General features: G+C 37.7%; 1 protein-coding gene across 2 annotated transcripts in view; it reads right to left on the minus strand.

Moving 5' to 3' along the window:
- The window catches only part of grid1b (glutamate receptor, ionotropic, delta 1b), an 816,517-nt gene that overhangs the window by 760,096 nt on the left and 41,969 nt on the right, over nt 1-14,452 (minus strand). The window lies entirely within an intron of this gene.

The raw sequence follows: 14,452 nt of genomic DNA on the forward strand, positions 1-14,452 counted from the left end.
GACGGAAGTTGATATAACAAACCTGTCAAACACTGCTGAGATCATAACTTGCATATGACAAGCCATCAATCCAGATAAAATGAAGAATCCTTCATCAGGTCAGATGTTAATGGTAATTATAATGCATTTCTCTAAAAGAATAACCAAATAACAACATAAGATAAACAAATACAGAAAAAGAAAGTTTTGAAAGCTCTCACATACACGATTGTTAAAGTTTCTAAACAAGTGAATGGTTGTTGATAAAGATTATGATAGCAAAGTGACAAAGTGATTTTTCATGACAGGCTGTATCCTAGAGCACATCATTTTCTACCATATAGTAGTACAGAATGTGAAAATAGTTGTAGCAGCAAAGCAGCACAATTTACAATAGTATAATAGATCACATGATAATGACAAAATTACAAATGTAGTCCGGATTACATTCATACTAAATTCATACTATAAAGAGCATACTTTTTTATTGGTCACAAAGTAATTATTTGTTCAGAAAAATTATTATTTTGCCTCAAAAGAAGGCAATGCTCTAAGTACAAATATCCTTTTCTAAAAATGTTTCAGTTAAGAAAAGATCTAAGAAGTATAAGTAAACCTTTTCACTCTTAGCTATTGAGTATCTCTCCAAAACTACAGGTCTGAGCAACATCCATTTATGAATTTACTAACACCTAGGGCTGCACAATTAATGGAATTTCTAATTGCGATTACGATTACGGATGCCACGATTACGTAATCGTTCAAAGCCGCAATTACAAAAGAAAATCCACTCTGTGTGTGTGTTAAGAGCATAATTAAAGGTATTGTAGGTAGAAATCCCCAAAAATACTTTTTTCCAAATTTGTTTAAACTGTCTTTATATATCAATGCATAATTAAAATGTAAGTACTCTGGAAAAAAATTATAAAAATCGAGTTTCTGTAGTTCTCTCAGGACTGTAATAAACACAGCTCATTATTCCATTCGGGACGAAAGAAATGATTGGCTGGGGCGACTGTCACTCTCCCTCGCTACCATGGATACCACCTCTGCTGATACAGGAGCAGCACAAATGCGCGCACCCGTTTGAAGAGGCACGAAAGCTAGTAATAACAATTATGGCAGAGAAAGAACAGTCAAAATTATCAGTAACGTTACCTGCATATAGAGGCAGCGAAGTCAAAGAAGTTAAAAAAAGAAAGACAGTATTTGAAAAGGCTATGAACAAAAAATCTTTGGATAAATAAAGAAACCATACGAGAGTCAATATCGGCGTGGCTTTCCAGCGGTGGCGACGACTGAGTGATCTCAAGGGGCTGAAAAGTGACTCCATGATGGCTTTATTTCTGCTGGACAGGTAATCTTGCTGTTTTCATTTTGATGGCATTTATTTTTTTATGAAGCAAGTATCACTAACACACGTAGCTACCTAATATAGCTACCTAACGTTACGTAGCATAACAAACGGTACTGGCTTATCTATGACAGAGTAACTTTGGTGTCGACTGGTATAACGTTACTGTTAGTGAGCCAGGGTTGAGACGATAAATAAGCAATAGGCCTATCTGCAGTCGAAAGCTGTTTTGTTTAATTTCGCCAAATCTAACTTTAGGTTAAAAGGTTTAGGGGATCTATTTTTATACCTAGCTTTACCCTCTGCCTAAACTTTGTTCCTATTTTCAACGTGAACTCTATCTGTTTCGTTTTTTCACGTTTGGTTTGTTGTTATATGCTCTACATATGTTTACCTATGTCTTTATGTTGTATCTGTATGTGCTATACAATATATGTTGTGTGTGTGTGTTATATTATCTTGGGTCTGCAATGCAGTTGTTAGAAGGTGATTGAGTGTATGTTACTCAGTTTATCTGTAAACAATCTTATGTTATGAATCTTACAAATTCACCTTCATCACAGTGTAACTGATAGTAACGGCAAACGTGTATCAATGAAGCTAGTTATAGCTTTGCCTTATATTGAGTTTGATTCCGTTACCAGCTAGTACAATATTTTAAACTTTACCAGTATCGATATGCGAGCTTGATAGTGAGTACTAACAGCCATGTTAATTGTTTATATTCATACTGATAAAGTTAGTTATTTTATTACTTGTGAATCTTACATGATTTCACTACATCTGGTAAAGCTGGTAAACGCGTCCGACTCTTCCAGCTGAGCGAACGGCCGGGATCGCGCGGTCATTTGTTTTGGGGGCATGGCTTTGGAAGGAGCCGAGAAGGGAGCGGGTGGGAGTTAATGGAATAATGATCTGTGTTTATTGCAGTCCTGAGAGGACTACAGATACTCAATTTTTATCATTTCTTTTCCAGAGTACTTACATTTTAATTATGCATTGATATATAAAGACAGTTTAAACAAATTTGGACAAAAAGTATTTTTGTGGATTTCTACCTACAATACCTTTAAGTTTTGAGAGGCGAATCACGGCTACTTCAGCAAATCCAGCGGTTATACTGTGCTCGTAGCAAGCACTCTTCAATTGCACTCGCAAATGCGGCGGCGCGCGTAGTGTATCGCTTCACAGTATGAAGTGCAAAAGAAACTACGAGCATGCAACGTCGTTACAATGTAAATTAGTAATCATGGACTAAAATTAAAATACCAATAAATCACGTGTTAGCTGAGAAGGATTTGCATGCAGGTATGATTTTCATTCTATTCACCAGGAGCTGTTTCATTAACAGTTCTTGTTAGTATTGTGTATTTACCATGGGGTGTCGGTTCCATAACCCAAAAATGCCACTTTATTTTCACTTTGTGTTATTTATTTTTATTTTTAAATGACAGTGGTGGCTCATATCAACATTGTATTAACAAAAACTAGTTTGGGACTGCTATTTAATTGCTTTAGCACAGTCCTAATGTTTTTCTTTACTATGAGTCATTCTTACAATTTATGTGTATGTTAAGTAAAGGGGGACAGTATTTGTGTGTGTGTTAACAATGTTTGCGTAAACATGTATTATAATATGCCTATATATATATATTCAATGTAAATTGTGATAATCCTTATTAATAATCGCAATTACAATTTCAAGGGAATAATCGGCAATTATGATTTTTGTCATAATCGTGCAGCTCTACTAACACCTATTCATAGTTTTGTTTGCCAGTTGCAGGTGTGATTTGTTTGCATTCACAGCACCTGACAAACCTGAATAAGAAGGTCACAAGGGCCCTTAACATCTCAGCAGCATATGACAGTGCACTACACCAGTAAGATATGGACACGATATGTGAGTTGGAGTGGATGCAGGGTTCTTGTAGCCTAGAGGTGATTAGTCTAGGATCCTTGTGAGACAGAGACAGAGAGAAAGATGATCCAGATAAGGGGACATCAGAAGAGGAAGGATCATGTTAACAGCACACTGCCCAGAGCTCTTGTGTGTGTCTCTACATAATGAATACATAAGTAATGCAGCAGCATGGTGATTTGCATAATCCGTTGTTGTGTATAGGTTCAGTACATCTCAGGGTTGGTGTATTATAAAGAGTTTTATGATGCTTGTTTCTCCTGTCCAACATTAAAAACACATACTTAATGTAGTGTTACGAAACAGCAAAGGCCATATGTGCAAATACTTGATAGATGCCTCATTTGCTTCTTAAATATTTCTTTTCTCTGCACAAATTGAATAAACACACTGTAAAGCTGATATTTGAAAACCGCAAATATCAAAGTTTTACTTTTTTCTGTAGAAAATGTCAGTAGTGCTTTGCAATTGTAGGCTGGTGATGGGCCCTGCTGAACAATCCAGCTGGTCACCAGCATATGGTGTGTTTTGTATGCCGGGACAAGCATAGGATGCTGGCTTACTGGTCCCCAGGATGGGAAGTGCTGGTGGATCAGCTCAGTTTTGCTTCACAACAGCATGCATGACTATGCTGGTCCACCAGTTAGACCAGGACTATACCAGCTTTAACCAGCATAAACCAGTCTTGACCAACATGGAATTCATGCTGATTTATGCAAGATTTTTCAGCAGGTGTGATTGTCAGCATGTTGCTACACAACTGTTACAGTAGGTAGTTCTGAATGGTTGCTTACAGGTCCAAGTCAAAAAAGCACAGGTCAAAGACAATCTGGACCTTATATTATGGCTCAGGTTCCCCTTTCATTGTACTTCAATGCAATTGTGTAGCCTATTTTATTATTAAACAGCCCCACATCCCTGAATATGATTTGTGTGGAAAAATTCCAAAAAAAGAAAGTGTGTCCGGAATCGCTTCCATACCCTTATATAGTGCACTATATGAAGGGACAGCCATTTGCACTGGTGTACAAAACCATTGTGGATATTATTGAGCCGATGTGCATAACCAATGTACACTCAGTGGCTAGACGCTAGAGAATACCCATGCACTGTATACATTGCACCAAATTAATTCCTGTCTCTCCAGAACATGTCATCCCCAGCACCCAGTCTCCGTATTCACTGACTTTAATTCTCTCATTCAATTGAACATGTTTGTGGAGTAATGTATGGAATAATGAATGAGGGTATACGTGCAATGTTGAAAAAAAGCCTTTGTTTCTGTTTCACTGGCTTTTCCTCATCCCACTGGTAGTTTTACTGACACCTATTGGCCTGGATGTATGAACTGTTGTTTATCTTTTATTGTATTTTGGTGTCTGTTTGTCTCTGTCTCATGCAACGCAATCAATAAAATGGACATCCTTGGATTCAATCCCAACAAAGTTTTACGAGTTGGTGGCTGCTACCACAAGCTCTCTCCCTAATAACAGACAGTGTTGAATGCAACATTGCATTTTGCAGTATTATGTTCACACTCAACACTGGATGTAACAAATGCTGATCCACAATATCAAGTAAACTCAATTATTTTGTTATTATCACTGTTGTTCTATTACCTTTAATATTAATGGTAGTGGTTTGATCCAATCACTAGACTAGTGATTCTTTTTATCAGTAAACACAAGCAAAAATGTCTACACATCACTCCATGTGAACTCAAAAGACCTTTCCTAACTGCAAGTATCATGTGGCGATAACAAGACACTGATGCAAAGAGAAGTCAGTGAGGCACTGTGAAGAAATAAAGCACAGTAGCAGCCCATCAGTGACACCAGGGTCTAGTATTTAGGAGACATAAGCAAACATCCCATTCCAACAGGAACAAGCCCCACTCCAAACTCCAGCAACCTACTCAAGTCACTCTGCTTCTTCAATAAAACAATTAAAGCCAAGCAACTGTGTGTTCACTTGGACAAATGTGGGACTTGAAGGGAAACTAAGCATCGATTTTAAGTCCAGCAGAGACAATTAGTTCCGCTTGATGCCAAGACACAGGGAAAGTTTCCAGAGGGGTGGGGAGAGCTGGGAATGCGACACATCTGCACAAGTGTTACTGCCCAGAGACTCTCTTCTTACGCATCTCATCCCCACGCCTATGTTGTTCATTCCATAACGTCATTTTAGAGCTAGCAACATAGGGTTGAGCCAATGAAATGCAGACTAATGCAGTTATTGCAGTGAATTACCTGGGTCTGTATGTCTCTCAACAGTATTCGGCAGTAAGAACTGTGGGCACGAGAAACATTCATGTGCACTTGAGGAACTTTTTGCATGCTCACGAGAAACTACTTGCTTGCACACAAAACTCTTTTGTCTGTATATAGGTCCCTTTAGGCGCTCCGTATAATACTGCATAATACAGTAAGACTGGATTTCTTTTTTTTTATTCAAACATTGGTAACACTTTATAAGTATACAGTAATAAAGTATTTACAAATCATTAACAAAGTATTTGTTTACAGTTAATTCATAGTTAATATATTGTTGTCTCTACGTTGTTAATGTATTAATATGCTAGATCAGAGAGTTATTCATTCATTGTCACTGTAATGAACACAATTATTATTGTTTAATTAGCTTTTAATAAATTAATTTGTAATTGGTTAATAGGAGTAATTAGTTCTCAATTTAGATTACATTAATTGCATTTATATTCAGTGTTCCTTAAAATGTTTACAAATACATTAAGCACACACACACACACACAGACACACACACAGACACACACACACACACACACACACACACACACACACACACACACACACACACACACACACACGTTGGCATATCTAGTTTACGGGAACTCTCTATAGGCGTAATGGTTTTTATACTGTTATCTTTGTAATGGAATACATTCTTGAATGTTCTTGTTTCCTTTAAGTTATAAGATCTGAGGACAATTTTTCCATTGTCTCTTTCACTATGGCTGTTAACATCATCAAAATGATATTCAAACTCAAATTAAACCATTTTGATAGAAAACACATTTAGTACCTGAGCTGTCATCCGCGACATCACAGAAGAAAAAAAAGAAAAAGAAAAAAAAAACATTGCCAAAATAGATTCCGCTGTTGCTCATCGCATTACGCAAGCTGGCTAGGCCAAAAAGCTCTGATTAACATGGAAAATATATTGTGTTTTGCCACATTAGGACACAGTGTAAGACTCATGTTTCTTGAAATGAATAGGTAATGTTATATTTAAAGATGTGAGATTTTGTCAAAGCCAGTCAAAGGACAGATTTATGTTGGGTGCTCGGATTTGATGGTGGTGCGTGGTCTGCCTGAAAAGTCTGAGAACCTCTGTTCTAATTTCATTTATTTTGATTAATGGAATGACATTAAAAGCACAGTATAATTATCAGTCAGATTAATTTAGCTAAATATGAATCTTCTAGGTTTTTAGGGCAGGACAGGTACTAGCACTGTGAAATTCAGACATCTACAACAGAACATTGTGCATTTTAATGTTTATTTGTTCTTGGTTGATTTTTAACCACTGTTCCTTTGTTTAAATTTGTAAAGATTTTTTCTTTCATTCTCAGTATTTAATTCTCAGAACCCCCATATCTGAAATTGCTTTTAAGTCTTTGAAGAATTATGTGTCAAAATGAGTGGGCAACTGGTGTTTTTTTTGTTAGTTTTTTTTGTTTTTTTGTGGCGTGATGTCAAGTGGGCTGTGCAAATATTTGCTCTACTCTGTGTGGATCAGATGGATAGCTCTGTTTTGGAGTAGCTATTTGGCTTCTCATAAAAAGCAGATAGAGGGAGATAATGTCCCTGTCGTGTCAGGAGAAAATAAACATGTCAAATATTGCATTTACCCCAAAATTAATTCAGGAAATCTGGAACAATGAGCCACTGGAATGCAGGGTGAAACAATTAGACCAGTTTAGGCTGTTTGTTCTGTTCCCAATTGATTTGTGAAAAATAAAACTTTCGATTAGAATGCGCTGAACATTAATTTAAAACAATGTAACAATATACCGTTCCTTAAAGGAGAACTCCGGGCAATTTTTAAGTTAATCTTGATCGTTAGACCTTTGTGAGTACTGACTATAGAAAAAAAAACGAACCGGATTGGTGCTTTCTACGCGGAGCTGCGACCGCGAATGCCCAGAGCTCCCACTCAGCTAAAACAGCAGCTATGGGGGCATGGACATAAAGAGCGTTTTTGAGCCTCTTAACAGACACAAAATGCAATTAAAATGTCTGTCCAACATGAACAGGGACCCTACATGTGAACAAGATACATTTAGAAACTTAGCCATTGTTTCAACTCACCTAAATAGTCTTTTAGACTGCTAGCTGTAGTCTCGCGCTGCAGTCCAGTGCTGTAGCCCGAAAAGTAAACAACGTCCAGGTGGGAGGAGCGTTGATCATGTGCGACGAGTTAAGATCGGAGTTGCTTACAAGTGAAGAAGAAATGGTTCGTGTTTGTGCCTTTCCGAATTGTGGCATCAGAATGCGAAAATATAAGAGCTAAAATTTTCATTGTCTTCCTTTTCATGACCTCGAGATTCTGCAGTTGTGGCTAGTTGTACTTCAACTTGGTGTGCAAACTCCCGTAGTACTACGCGCTAAAGATTACCGCATTTGCAGCGAATACAATTACAATACAATTACAATTCAAGTCGAAGAAGCTAGTGAAATAATTAAAGCTTTGTAAATAAGACTACAAAAACATTTATGCACATATCTCCTCATGCTGTGTGTGCCCAAATGGAAGGATAAATAAAGTTTACATTACCTCCACAGTGGTTGCACCCGTCTTCGTACATGGAATGGCATTTTTCTTCAAACGGCCCCGCTGTGTTGAGTGTGTGTAGTCATCCTTGTCAAAGTGTTCGCTGCAAATGCGGTAATCTTTAGCGCGTAGTACTTCTACGGGAGTTTGCACAAGTTGAAGTACAACTAGCCACAACTGCAGAATCTCGAGGTCATGAATAGGAAGACGATGAAAATTTAAGCTCTTATATTTTCGCATTCTGTTGCCACAATTCGGAAAGGCACAAACACGAACCATTTCTTCTTCACTTGTAAGCAACTCTGATCTTAACTCGTCGCACATGATCAACGCTCCTCCCACCTGGACATTGCCTTTTCCGGCTACAGCACGGGACTGCAGCGCGAGACTACAGCTTGCCGTCTAAAAGACTATTTAGGTGAGTTGAAACAATGGCTAAGTTGCTAAACGTATCTTGTTCACATGTAGGGTCCCTGTTCATGTTGGACAGACATTTTAATTGCATTTTGTGTCTGTTAAGAGGCTCAAAAACGCTCTTTATGTCCATGCCCCCATAGCTGCTGTTTTAGCTGGGTGGGAGCTCTGGGCATTCGCGGACGCAGCTCCGCGTAGAAAGCACCAATCCGGTTCGTTTTTTTTTCTATAGTCAGTACTCACAAAGGTCTAACGATCAAGATTAACTTAAAAATTGCCCGGAGTTCACCTTTAAGACTACTGTGCCCGGTTCCATAAAGCACCTTAAGTTTTTCCCTTGCATATGATACTTAAGGGGTGATTTCCCCTTACCTAAGAGAATAACTTAAGGGTGTTGCATATAATCTCTTAAACGGTTCTCTTAGGTAAGGGAAACATTTAAGTGTTTCACGACAGCCATCCTGGATTGACGTTATAAACGTCTGTTGTTGCCATAGATACGCAAAACACTAACACTAGCAATTTCGCAGTTTCATCAAATAAAGTAGGCTAGGATATCGGAATGGATAAAGGATAAAAGAAAAACAATTTTGGAAAGCAAAATAAATCCCAATGTAACTGCTGCAAAAAAAAACAGAAACAGTGGGAAGAAATAATAACGGATAAAATCAATGCAATGAATCTTGACGCGAAGAGGACGGTTCAGGAAGTCCTTAAAAAATATGAAAACATCTCTTTGGTCGCAAAAAAAGAGCTGAGCGCTTATAAGAAAGAAGCCAACAAAACAGGTAAGATTAAGCAAGACTACGCTTTTAAGACTGTATGCACCGCACCGTGGTGAAGAGTTCGCTTTATTGCTGTACAGTGTTAAGACCTAAAGATTACAAAACTGACCAACAACTTGACCGTTGCGTTTAAATGACGGGAAAGAGCCCCCGCAACCCGGTGAACCACTCTGCTGACAGACGAAAATCACATAAATTCAGCCATGTCGTCTTATTTTTGTCCGCATTACTCTTAAGGTTACGATTTCCAAACTTTAAGTTATACTTAGGGAAATGACCGTTTTATGCAACACTTAACGCTTTTTAAGGGATTACTTAAGTGAAAAAACAGCATTTAAGGGAAATTCTAAGTGTTTATGACGTTTCACTAAAAGAAACCCTTAAGTAACACTTAAGGGTTTTTTTTCTGCAACACCCTTAGGTTTAAGGGAAACATAAGGGCGAACTTAGGGGAAGATTACACTTAAGGTGCTTTATGCAACCGGGCACTGGACTATTTTCCCATATCCACAATTTCTATGAAAATGTGCATAATTGAATTAAACCCCAGGAGCTCCAATAGCCCACATTTAGCGTAGGAGTAACACAACGCCCCCACTCCTCCTTCATCTCTTTTCCTCCTCTGCAGCTTTCCATCTCCGAAGTCTATGTCCCTCTGGACTGCACTGCTTTGAGTAAAACCCAGACCCTTTCTTTAATACAGATTTGTCAATTTTCAATAATGTCATTACTTTATTATTTGCTACTGCTGTTCATTTGCTTCTGAAGTGCCCTGTGCAATGATAACTGGCAGTAATGGACATGATTTTCAGCCAGTGGAGAGTTTTAATGGCCAGTTCTGATAGCACGAATTGTCTTTTGTAAGCATAGTCATAATTACATTTTTTTTTTCAAACTGGAATGTTTAAAATCCACTAGAAATGCTGCTATAATTTACACTTGCACTTACAGTATGTCTTTAAAGGAATACAACAGTTTCCCCGACAAGAATGTACAGTATTTTACATACAGTACACGTAAAATACTCAACTTTGACTACAATAAAATGTAAATTCCCAATTCTTAGTCATGACAATAAACTCAAGAATTCAATTTGGATTCTGGTTAACAATGAAGATGAAAACATCAAAACCAGTGTAAAATGTGTTGCATTTACAAATTTCTAAATTAAACAAAAAACAAAACAAATGGATTGCTGATGGGCAGCAAGTTTCTTAAATATTGAAAAGTATAATTTTGAAATGCAATGAAATTTAATTATGGAATATATATATATATATATATATATATATATATATATATATATATATATATATAAGAAAATTTTAATGTTAATTTGATTCCAAAGCGTATTTTAATGAATCGTTTAATCATTTAGGAGACACTTGTATCTAAAGCGATGTACAAATGAGAACAATAGAAGCAATTAAATCAACAAGAGAGCAACAGTATGTAAGTGCTGTGTACATTCCCAGTTAGACTAGTAAAGTGCACGTAGCAATTTTTTTTATTTTTTTATTGTTTTATAGAGAAGCAGAATGGAATAGAATAGAACATCATTAACAACTCCATTTATGGTTGATGAACCTAGTTGAATGGTGAGGTTTTTTCGGGTTGGCCGAGACCACAAGCAATTCTGTCTTTGCAAGATTGAGTCGAAGGTGGTGGTCCTTAATCCAGCCAGAAAATCTGTCAAGCAGGCTGTGATGTGATCAGCTGCATAGCAGTGATAGGAAAAATGTTCCTAATGTTCCCATGTTTCAGAATTACCGATCCTAGTGACGACATGTAGATGGAGAAGAGAAGTGGTCCAAGCACTGAGCCCTGAGGTACCCCAGTAAAAGATGTTGCGACTTAGAGACCCCACCCCTCCAAGATACACTGAAGGGCCTATCTGAACGGTAAAACCTTAACCTGTGGAGTGCAGTTTCTGAGATGCCCTTTTTCATGAGGTTTGACCGGAGGATCTGGTGGTTAACTGTGTCAAAAACAGACAGATCCAGCAAGATGAGTACTGATGATTTGGAAGCTGCTCTTGCCAATCTCAAGGCTTCAGTTACTGAGAGCAGAGGACAGTCTCAGTTCAGTGGTTGCTCTTGAAGCCAGACTGGTTGTTGTCCAGAAGGTTGTTCTGTTTGAGAAATGTCACTCAAGTGGCTTTGCAATGAATGGAAGAACAGATACCAAAATTTTCTAAAACTGATGGATTTTGAGTGGGTTTCTAAGGCAGTGGGGTTATCCAAGCCTGCTTAAATGCTGTGGGAAATGTACCAGTTTGAAGAGAGGTGTTGGTGATGTGAGTGAGTGCAGGTAGAACTGAAGAAGAAATGGCATGAAGGAGAAGAGTGAGGATAGGCTCAAGCGGACAGGTAGTAGGGTGATTGGAAAGGATGAGTTTGGAAACTTCCGCCTGACAGTGGCGAGAAGGAAGGGAGAGTGTGTGTATGTTTGCTGTTAAGATGTTTTGTCAGGTTGTGGTGTGGAAAATAGGCCGCTCATAGTTGTTTTATTTAAGAGGAATATGGCAACGCTTTTTGAAAAGCGTGCACGAATCAGGTGAATTGTTAATTTTTGTAGTGGTAGTACGTCATTTTAGCATTGGAGACATTTGCAGAGAAGGAAGACAGGCAGCCCTGAGCCTAGAACGATGGTCACTGTGATCATCGGATAGCCAGGAGGCGGAGGGGATGGCGTGTGCTGATCTGGGTGAAAAGGGGCCATAAATTGTCTAAGCAAGTGGAGCAAAGAGTGCAATATTAGAGTGGAGCAAAGAGTGTCAGCAGCACTGTTAGTATCCAGTGATGAGAACTGATTAGGGGGCGGAAGTTTTTGGGGAGACCAAAAAGGATAGGCAGGAGGGTGAGAACGAGCGTAGGTTACATTGAAAAGTGACCTGTGGAGGAGCGTGTGTTGTGTCAGGAGTCAGGTTGAGGTTAAGAGTGATGAGAAAGTGGTCTGAGGTGTGCAGTGGAGTAGCCAGGGTATTATCAGTGGAGCAGTTGTGCATCTAGATAAGGTCCAATTGGTTACCTGATTTCGTTGGAGTTGCGCAGGTAGAATCGCTGGTCTTTTCACTCGATGGATGCCGCAGTATACCAATTATATACCCGCCTAATGTAACAGGACACGCCTTACTATTTAGTAAAACAAAAAAAGCTACACTAGCACACCGAAACTATAAAACCACACGACACGGCACGAGAACAAACGCAGTGTTGACAGAGTAAACAAAGCAGAATTTCCTAACAATGACAACTAAAAACAAATGAGACAAGAAACAAATACACTTACCAGCTACTGCTGACTTCTGCAGCTTGACTGCTTCTGGTAACGAGTGCTTGCTAGTGCTGTTTAAGTACTTAACAGGCCCTGGACATACCTTACTATTTAGCACAAAAAAAGGACTACGTTACCACACGGAACTGTAAAACCACGCGACACTGCTCGAGAACCAAGGCAACTTTAGTATTTGTTAATAGAGTAAACAAAACAGTGTTTCCTAGCAACGACAACTGCACTAAAAACAAATGAGACAAGAAATACACTTACCAGCTACTGATTTCTGCAGCTTGACTGCTTCTAATAAGCATTAGTTTAATTTTGGTAATAAAAATGGTAATTATTAGGGTTTTGTATTCTGATATCCCAACAACTCAATGGACACATTTGTTTGAGGACATTCCAGTGGCTTTAAGTAAAGTACATAGCTTGATTTTGACTAGATTGTTGTTCACTTCATTAGGAGGTAAGTGTTGTTTTTATTCAGAACGCTGCTCAGGCCCATAGTTGTGTTTTGCATGGTGTGACATCTCTGTTTCCACCCCCACACACAGTCTCACAGTGTGTCATGAGTCTGCTTGTGGAAAGCAGCACTGCTTCTAATACACTTTAATAATAACCTAAGGTGTTTTAGCACATAGTCATTCAGTAAAAGTTAAACATTTTACATTTAAGCATTTTACTGCATTTGAAATAAACTCAAACTATTGATCTTTTGAAGGGCTGCACAGTTCCTAATTTTACATCTCCTGTCTTCCATTATACGTTGTTATACTGAGAATTTGACCAGAAAAAAAAATTGACTACTAAATGAAATAATTCAAATTGCTTTCAAAATAATTCAAATTGCTTCTGACAACAGACAAAATATGCTTTTCTGCAATATACGGCTTATTCAGCAAATGAAAGCAGCTTTCGTGAGGAAAGGATTTGAATGGAGTGATGTGGAGTGCGGCAGGTTAGAGAGTTTTGGATTGCATAAAATAATATAAAAAATGAACAAAAACATGGTCTGCATGTGTGTGTGTGTGTGTGTGTGTGTGTGTGTGTATGTACAGTATGTGTCCATGTGTATAAGTGTGCGTATCTAAAAAAAAAGGCTTTTTAGTGAAAACTTTGCAATCCATTGTAACAATATTTTTATTTATTTTTTATTTACAAAAGAGTTTATTTTTCAAATTTGAAGCGAGATTCTTTCGTTCATTTTTTCTAAATAAAAATCATTAAATTGATTCCATTTATTTATTTTTGTCTATTTAAATTCTATCTATCTATCTATCTATCTATCTATCTATCTATCTATCTATCTATCTATCTATCTATCTATCTATCTATCTATCTATCTATCTATTTATCTAAATACATGTGAAGAAGAAGCAGAAACAAACAATATCATATGTAATCATATGCATATGTAAAATAACATTTAACAGGATATAAATCAAAACTGCCTAATGCTGCTGAATGAAATGTTGACAGGATGAGCTATAGGACTGTGCAAGCATTAGGGGTGTTGATGATCATGATTGGTGTTTAAATGATAAAAGTATCATGAATTGCCAACGGGTTTATTGGCAAGCAACATGAACAACACATTCCATTGCCTCTCTAAGGGGTTATTAGGAACAGCTTAGAGATTTGCAAATATAGCATTCCTTTGTAATAAATAATACAAATAAAAACAGATCAGTCTTTTTCGAATACAAAACCACACTGCATTGTCTTCACTGAAATAAATTAAATATAGATTAATCCTACTAAATCTACCAGAGAGAAATGAGGGATTTCCTCTTTGTCTTTTCTTGTTTGATTAACATTAATGACACAGACGGCAGAAGGAATATTAGGCCGCTGTCACTTTAAGACCGAATGCACATCTGATTGGCCATTGCGTTCAAGAAATCGAAT

Source organism: Siphateles boraxobius, unplaced genomic scaffold (assembly GCF_051911475.1).
Source record: "Siphateles boraxobius isolate OS27281-9 unplaced genomic scaffold, OSU_SipBor_1 55, whole genome shotgun sequence".
Taxonomy (NCBI): domain Eukaryota; kingdom Metazoa; phylum Chordata; class Actinopteri; order Cypriniformes; family Leuciscidae; genus Siphateles; species Siphateles boraxobius.